We start from the raw sequence: 9,158 nt of genomic DNA on the forward strand, positions 1-9,158 counted from the left end.
ACAGTCTCCCTTGGAGAAAGACAGATGTAGTGGTTGGGTGGGCCAGATTCTTTAAGCAGAGACAGCGTGCACTGATTGGGCCTGACAAGAAAAGATGGTAACAAGGCCGGGCAGGTGGTGCGGCTCTTTAGCTCTTGTTCAGGGAGTGTTCCAGCCCTGGGATCATTCTCATCGCGCTACGGGTGGGTGGGTGGGGGGTTCCTAGAGACTGCCTTTTCAACACTTGGCTAACGACTCTTTGCTTTGGCTGCTAAGAAATTCAAAACGTTTCTATTTCTTGATTTGTATTCTCTCTTCATCCCAATTTTCTGCTTTTTCTAATTTTCCCCAATTATTTCCTTTTAGCCTTACCAGCTTTATTGTAGAAATTTTCAGATACAGAAGAGTAGAGAGAATGTAATAAGCTGCCATGTACCTACCACCCACCTTCAGTAATTACCATTTTGCCCATTTTGATCACCTACCTCCTGACTTGTTCCTCCCTCTGGAGCATTAAAAAACAAATCTTTTCAGCCTACATCTTTAACAGTTAGTAGTTAGGCAAACATAACCACAATGACACTAATAAACTTAATATGAATTATGTAAAGTCACTTAATTCTTAGTTGGTGTTCAAATATCTTTAATAGTTGCTTTGTTCATATCAGATCAAGATTCAGATAAGATTCAAGCATTTCATTTGGTTGACCTATCTCTTAAGTGACTTTTAATCAGTAACAGTTTCTCTTTGCTTTCATTTTCATTTTCTCTTTTTTCCCCTTCTTTCCACATGCCATTTATTTGTAAAAGAACCAGAGCATTTATTATATAAAGCCTGACTGATTGCTTCCCGTTGTGCAGTTTAACTTGTTCTTCTGTCCTTTGTATTTTCAAGTTAGATCAAATTCAATTTTAATATTTTTGGCAAGATTGCTGTATTCTTTTTAATATGTCACATACTATTTAGTTGAAACATTTTTACGGATTGATCTGTGGGCTCTGGACGCTTGGCTAGGTCTCTTCATTGTAAAATCCCCCATCCACCTTTTCTTTTTTATTTTTTAAAGGATTTACTTTATGTATACAAAACTGGGGTACAGGCCACAGGAACAGGTGGTGAGAGGATTCACATGAGGAATAGCGGAGAACCGAACAGGCAGATGGACAAAGTACACTGCTGAGGGGAGCAGCAGGCAAGACAGGAGAGGTCTGCTGTGCCATGTGGGCACCTCCCTGGCCGGGGATCGAACCCATGCTGCAGCAGCTGGTAGCTTCACGGTGCTTCAATTTAAGCAGCTGAGCCGCCAGGGAGGCCCCCATCCACCTTTTCTCTGTTGGGTTTAGCATCCATCAACAGTCCATTGTTTCATTAGATGTCACAAAAAGATGATTTTCTACTTCTATCATTCAGTTTCATTCATAATGAGATTTCTTCATAAAGAAGTTTTCTGCATCAATTATCTTATTTTCCTGAAATACAGTTTATGCAAGAAAGACAAGACACATGTGTGATTCCGCTTACATGTTTGTTTCTTATAAATTCAGCTGCACTCCGCGGAACAACATACATGTTTCAACAACAAGGCACAGCTCTTTCTCCCTGCTGTGTTTGTGTGTCTTCTCATTTCCTTTTCCTAATAAACCTGTCCTTTTAAAATGTAATAAACAGGTCCCTTTCTGGTGGTGCAATGGGTTAAAGTGCAGCACTATGAAGCTAGCAGCAGCCACTGCAGCAGGAGTTAGATCCCTGGCCCTGAAGCTGGCCCACATGGCGCAGCAGACCTCTCCTGACCAGCTCACTGCTCCCCTCAGCAGTGTGTCAGTCAATCTGCTTGTTCTGCTCCCCACTCTGTCTCTGGTGAATCCTCTCACCCCCTCACCTCTGGCCTGTACCCCAGTTCTTGTATGCAGACATAAATCTTCTTTAAAAAATGCAACATGATAGGATTATCCTCAATAACAATCATGAAATGAAATAATAATTGCCAGAAAAGAAACAGTGCAATTTTCTTTTATTGGATTTCATACATACACCCAATGCAACAAAAGTTTTAAAAATAAAATTTTTCAGTACAAAAGGAGAAAAAGCATCACACTGACAGTTTTTAGTTACATTAATGTATTTTGTACAAAAAGGAACACACACGAAGACCTCCAAAAGTGGCAATTTCATAGGGTTCAGGGAATGACAGAATTATGTATTCAGTTTTGTTCCTTCGTTTTTACCATCACTGTGCTATTGTTGATTTCATTCTGCTGTTTAAATTAAGGATAGAGAGACATGAGCACTCCAGTCTCATGTCTGGAGTTCCAGTGATTCTGATCTGCTCTAAACCCCAAATAGAAGGCATATATTGGAGTACAGGTGTGTAACTGGGATTTCTCCAAATTAGCATCCATGTAGAATATACTATATATTGAAAATTAGATGATAAAATGTACTAATTTGAAGCTTACATGTATGTTAAATTCTTTTTTATTTTTCAAAGATTTTATTTTGCACACAAGACCTGGGGTACAGACCAGAGGTATGGTGGGTGAGAGGACTCACCAGAGACAGAGTGGGGAGCAACAGGTGGATGGACTGAAATATACTGCTGAGGGGAACAGTGGGTGGGTCAGCAAAGGTCTGTTGCCCCATGTGGGTCAGCTCCCTGGCCTGGGATTGAACTCATTTTACAGTGGCTTTGGACAGCTTCATAGAGCTGCGGTTTAACCTATTGTGCCACCAGGGAGGGCCCCTATTTTACAGTCTTAAAATTCATAGTGATCACAATAATTATTTAGACCCTAGACCAACACAAAGATCTCTCTAGGAGGGAGGATTTTATCATTGACCTTGCTTAGAATTCTCAGGACATGGTGATATTATAAAGCATTCCTACCCAGTTTAGTTAACATTTCAAAATTCTCCACAGGTCTTGAACACCGTATTTCCTGCTCACAGATGACTCCCCACCACTCTAGCTGATTCACCTCTGCCTCAGGCCACCAGTTTGGATCTCTGATTAAGCTGGTTCCAAAGCTGACATTCCCCTTCTTTCTAATTCTGGCCTTGCAAGCGATTTCAAACTGTGTAACCTAGGTAAGTCAGATTGTTTCTCTGAGTCTCAGTTTCCTCATCTGTGAAATGGGAACAGTAACCCCAAATCAGGCCTTATCCCATAATGTCCCACAAGGTAGTGTGGGAGGAGGCTCCGTGATGAGGGCGGCTCTGCGCACAGGCAGGGGTACATGGTGGTAGGGCTTGATGCCAACAGTGATGATTTTCCTCTGAACCACACAGAAACGGCTCCTGGGTGGAGGAAAGGGAAAGAGGGAGGGAATCCAGTAGGTGCTGGGCTTTGGAAAACACTGTGAATTTTGTCTTCTAAAAAGTCTCCATCCTCTCATCCAGAGGCAGGGGACTGATCACAGTGACACCCCCGCTCCCCGCCCCACGGCTGTCTGGAGCCCAGCTGGAGGGAGCACTAACTTCCAGGGAAAGGCGGCCCAGTGGGTGAAGAAGAGCTGATGCCAGCTGGCGCCTGTCCTGGGAAGCACCCTCAAGTTAACTCACCTGCTTGTTTAACGGTGTCCCCCAAAGAGAACGGCAGTTCTTAGAGCAGGGTTGACAAACGTTTTTCCTAAAGAGCCAGCTAGTAAACATTTTAGGCTTCCAGGCCATATGGTCTCTGTTGCAGCTACTCAACTGTTGCAGTGGGAAAGCAGCCCTAGACCATAGTAAACGGAGCGTGGCTGTGTTCCCATAAAGCTTTATTTATGGATACTGAAACTTGAATTTTATCGGATTTTCACATGTCATAAAATATTCTTTTAACTTTTTTTTTTTCAATTATTTAAATGTAAAAACCATTCTGAGCTGGCAGAGGTACAAAAGCCATCAGCCATATGTGGCTCCCGGCCAAAGTTCGCTGCTCCTACCTTAGAGGGCATCCTCTTTGTCTACTCCTCTGCTGGGTCCTCTGTGCCCAGAACAGTGTCATGGGCCTATTAGTATCGGTTGTTTCCTGTCTGCCCTTTACCTCCAATCCCATTCCCTTCTCTTGCTGCTCTAGTTTCCACTGTTGCTTCAGCTTTTTGCATGATGGCCATCAGGCCCTGCCTGGCCCCAGGCCTCAGGCCCCAGGCCAGTAAAGGGGCCCAGTTCTCTGGGCACCTTGACATTGACGCACTGGGGTGCTCCTGCTCGCCCTCTTCCTCTCTAAGTGCTCCCTTATTCTCCACCAGCCTCATGACCCATTGCGGCAGTCCCTTCGACCTGCAGCCTTCTTGTACACCTTTAGCTCAACACCAAGGAGAAGCCACCCAGTCAGCCCCTAAACCCAGCCTCTTGCCCTCCCCCTCCTTTGCAAGGCAAGGATCTGGAGGGATGAGAATCTATGATTGTTACCTGCCAATTCGATCAAGCATTTATCATGGGCCCGACACTGCTCAGGTATCTTAATGTCCAATCTCACTTAATGTACATAACCACCCACCCCTATTTTACAGATGCAGAAACTGAGGTGGGGGGACATTTTCTGGAAGCCTCTGAGTCACACGGTCAGGAAGTGGCAGGATTGGAGTTAGCATCACGGTTGGTGTGGTTCCAGCTACAAGAATATTTTGAGGATCTGTTTACAATATGTCAGATGTATCCTTAGATACGGCAGTAAATAAAAGAACCAAGTCCTGCTCGAAGCTTTGTTCTAGCAGGGGAAACAAAGAGGAAATTGTGTGATGGCTGACAGGACACATGACAGAAAGAAAGACAGCACAGGTGATATACCAGTGATGGGGGCCAGCTTCACAAGGGCCAGTCTCCAGAGGGGTGATGTGGCAGAGGGGGGAGAAGTAAGGAATGCACTCTCCGAGCTGGGAGAAGTGCATTTCCAGATGGAGGGTGCAGCCGGAGCAAAGGTCTGCCGAGGGAGCAGCAAGGTGGCGGAGGGGCCGAGGGGAGTGTAGTGAGAGCAGAAAGCTGGCGGCCAGGCCCTGAGGGGCAGTGCAATGCTGGGTGTGTGTGAAGGCATGATGGGGAGCCACAGGAGGGTTCCAAACAGGGAAGACACCACCCCAGCCCTCAGACCAGGATGCACAGACAAGAGACTCTACCCCTCACCATTGCTCAGTCTGCATGCTGGGCCTGGACCCTCTTGTGGGCTTGCCGTGTTGTGAGGTGATGACCGGCTGAGAGGGCGAGGTCCCAACCTGGCTGCGGTAGTTACTGGCCTGATCATGGCAGATCCTGTGCTCGCCGAGCCTGTTTGCCCATTTGGAGAAGGGGACGATCATTTCTGTCTCACGGTGTTGTTGGGGTACGCTCTTGCCTATAAAACACCCAGCACCAGGCAGGCCAATGCCTTCTCCCATGGCCTTCAGAGCCGGTGATTATTACTAACTAAACGCTTAGCCAATTCCTGGCACTTTGTAATCACTTGTAAAGGTTGCTACCGCTATGATTATTCCTCTCCTCCATCCTCATCCACCTGCTGCCAGGAGACACATGTGCCAACACCCTCCTCTGTTGAAAAGCCAAGGAAGAATAATGACGGACCTTCTCCCTGAGGCAGGGTCTATCCAGAACCTGTGCTCTTGAACATTATTGCAAGCATGTGCCCAGGCTGCAGTAAGGGACCCCAAACCCAGCCCTCAGCCCCTGTCAGACTAGCCCCTGTTCTTCAATAGTGTCTGAAATAATAACCTGACTCTGTCCAGCAAAGCCTTTCATGCTCATGACTCATTCAGCAAACACCTCAAGTGATCACCCAGAACAGTCTGTTCTAACCCGCTAGTAATACTAATAATAACAGCTAGCATTTATCCACTGCTCAGAATGTAGCATTGGCCTATGAGATTATTTTGCTGGGATCTGAGTCCTGGATGCTCCATTTCACAGCCAGGTGATGTTGGACCGTCACTGAGCCTCTATGAGCGCCCGCGATGTTCCTGTAGGATGTCAGGTGCCAGGAAGACAAGAAACAAGAAGATCCAATGGCTGTCCTCTCAGAGCTCATCATCTAATCAAGCAATCACAGAAACACAAGTAAAGGCACGGCCTTGAGAAGTGCCAAGGAAAGCATACAAGCTGCGAGTGTGCATAGCAGGGAGTAAGGGCCCATATCTGTGAGAGACTGAAGATCAGCTGGCTTGAGGGAGAGGGAAGACAGTTTCAAGCACAAGGCATGGCATGTCCAAAGGCCCGTTGGCAGCAAAACTGAAGAAAGATCACAGTGGCTGGAGTCTAGAGAGAAATGGAAAAATTGTGAGCTAAGGCTACGCAAGATCTGAGATTTGTAGAATACAGTTTGGTGTCTAGCTCTCTGCTGAATGACCCCTGTCCCTGCAACCAAGATGGGCAGCTGAGCTGTCAGGCTCCCGGGCAGGGCCCAAATGTCCTCTGCCCCCCACCCCCTTCCAGCACTACCCACTGCCTCTCCAATGCCTTTGGGAGAGCGGACGCAGGAAGTGAAACATTTATAGGAAATCATAAGAAACAATCATCAATCACTACATAGTCCTTAGGCTGAGACAATGCACTTCACAGAGAATCGTTTCCTGTAAGGAGGGTAAAGAAGAGGGCCAGAGTCCAGGAAGAGGACAGACTGAAGGCAAAATCCCTTCTGCTCTCTCCTCTTCTACTCCCGCCCATCTACCCCCTCCCAAGTCCTTGGCCCTGGCTCTCTGGGCCTCAGGGCTTCTCCCTAAGTCTGCTTTAAATCCACCTTGCACCTGCATGGATGGATGGTGAGGCCTGAGTAGGGCCACTAGATTTTTTTTTAGGGTCACTAGATTTAGCAGATCAAAATACAGGTTACCCAGTTAAATTTAAATTTCAGATGAATGGGCCTTCCCTGGTGGCACAGCGGGTTAAAGCACAGCACTAAAAAGCTAAAGCCACTTCAGCATGAGTTCAATCCCCATCCCGAGGTGACCCACATGGCGTGGCAGACCTCTCCTGACCCACCCGCTGCTCCCCTCAGCGGTGTACTTCATCAGTCGGCCTGTTCTGCTCCCCGCTCTGTCTCTGGTGAATCCTTTCACCACCCCTGCACCTCTGGCCTGTACTCAGTTCTGTATGCATAAATAAATCTTTAAAAATAATTTCAGATGGGCCCTCCCTGGTGGCGCAGCGGGTTAAAGCACAGCACTGAGAATCTAAAGCCGCTTCCGCATGAGTTCGATTCCCGCCTGCCCCGGAGGAGACCACATGGCGTGGCAGACCTCTCCTGACCCGCCCACTGCTCCCCTCAGCAGTGTACTTCGTCGATCTGCCTGTTCTGCTCCCCACTCTGTCTCTGGTGAAGCCTCTCACCGCCCCTGAGCCTCTGGCCTGTACCCCAGTTCTGTATGCACAAATAAATAAATCTTTAAAAAAAAAAATAATTTCAGATGAACAACAAATTTTCAGTCTAACTATGTTCAAGTAGCGAAAGGCAGTCCTGATTGGCAGGAGGATTACGAAGTGGCTCAAGGCAAGTGAACTGGAAGGCAGTTACTCACCACTATACGCTGACTAAGGCAGATGAACTAGATGATTCTGACACTGAGGCTAATGAGGGCTGCCAGCTCTGAGCTCGGGCTTTTGGGTTAGCCCTTGCCAGGGAGGTAGAGAGTGAGCACAAGACCCAGATAGCCCAGTCTGCCAGCTCTTTCCGTTTGCAGACGTGCGATCTTGGAGGAAGCCAGAGAACGAGATGCTGAACTTCTTTGTCTTGGTTTCCTCATCAGTACACTGGAGATAAGAACAGTGCCTACCTCATAATGTTGCTGTGAGGATTAAATTAGTTTATGCAGGTGAAGTGCTTAGCACTGCCGGCCATAGTGTTACGTTAATGTTACCTAATTATTTAATCACACCAGATTGAAAGCTAACTCTGTGAAAGCAGGGACTTTTTAAGGTCTGGTTTACAGTGTGTGCTTAGGAAGAGGGCCTGCCATGCAATATATAACCATAAATATTTATTGAATTAAAATGAACTTAGTCTTAGAATTATTGGGATGATTATTCCACTTTTACAGAAAAGGAAACTGAGGTTTAAAGACATTAAATGAATCCCCCCTTGTTAAGGAGGTGGCAGAGCTGGGATTTAAATCCAAATTTGCTGGGTTGCAGTCTTAAGCCTTTTCCTCTCAAAACTCAAGTTCAGCAGCTAAGAGGCTGCCCTGGGAGAGTCACAGGATAAGGGGAACACCCAGACTTAGGGGGACTCCTCATTCACTTCTATTCTTTAAAGTCCTAATCTGTTCTCTCTCTACTATGTGACCTTGGGTAAGTCATCTCAACTTTGTGAGACTGTTTCAAGATTGCAAACTAGATGTTGGTCAGGATTCAGAGAAATCACATGCATGTGGAGCCTGGTTCTTGGAATGTTTTTTTGATAAACAATACTTTCCATTTCCCTGCTTTGCAAGAGGCTGGCCATACCGCCCCCCCCCCCCCAAGCCACAAGCCCATCCCTCCACTCTCACAGGTGCTAGTAAATTTCACCACACCTGGACCCCTAAGGTCTCTTTAGATAGAGGCTGAATCTCTGCGGAGGGAATCCCTCTCCTTGGCCTGTTGCCCCAAGTGCAGCACAAGCATCTGTACAGCCTGGGAACCTTGTCCCTGGCCTTCTTAGAGAAGGCACAAGTTCAAAGCTGTCCAAAGCTGGGTCTGCAGCTGGAGAGATGAAGCCCTGGCTTGGAAGGAACCCCATGCAGCCCAGTATACTAGTATTAAGAAATCACTGGGGGCGCTGTGAGTTCTGAGCACTTTGACTCAAGAGCTGGAACCTACCTAGCGCTGGGATGCTGAGACCCCACTGTTGATTTCCTTATGGATACCTCTGGGGTCTCAAGAGGTGAGGGCGGGAGGGGGTGGGCCCAGGCTCCATTCAAATCTTATTCTGGGTCAGACCCAGGACAGTCAGTGTGAGTGCGTGTGGCGGGTAGAGAGAACAGGGACTTCCCTCTCATTGGACGGAGAAGGAGCATCTGGGCAGCGATTCCAAACAAGCTGAAGGGGTACAGCGCTGGCCAGGGTGAGGTCCGGGCGGGGGAAGGGGGTGGTGGTGGGGGAACGAGTTTCGGCAGGGAGGAGCCAGGAGGGCCTCTTCTGGGCGAAGGAGAACGCCAGCCGGGGGCTCCCGGAGGAGGCGGGGCCAGCGCCCAACACTCGGGGGTCGGGGGTCCGCGCGGGGAATGCCGCGTCG

Source organism: Condylura cristata, unplaced genomic scaffold (assembly GCF_000260355.1).
Source record: "Condylura cristata isolate star-nosed mole 26May11 unplaced genomic scaffold, ConCri1.0 scaffold00008, whole genome shotgun sequence".
NCBI classification, from domain to species: domain Eukaryota; kingdom Metazoa; phylum Chordata; class Mammalia; order Eulipotyphla; family Talpidae; genus Condylura; species Condylura cristata.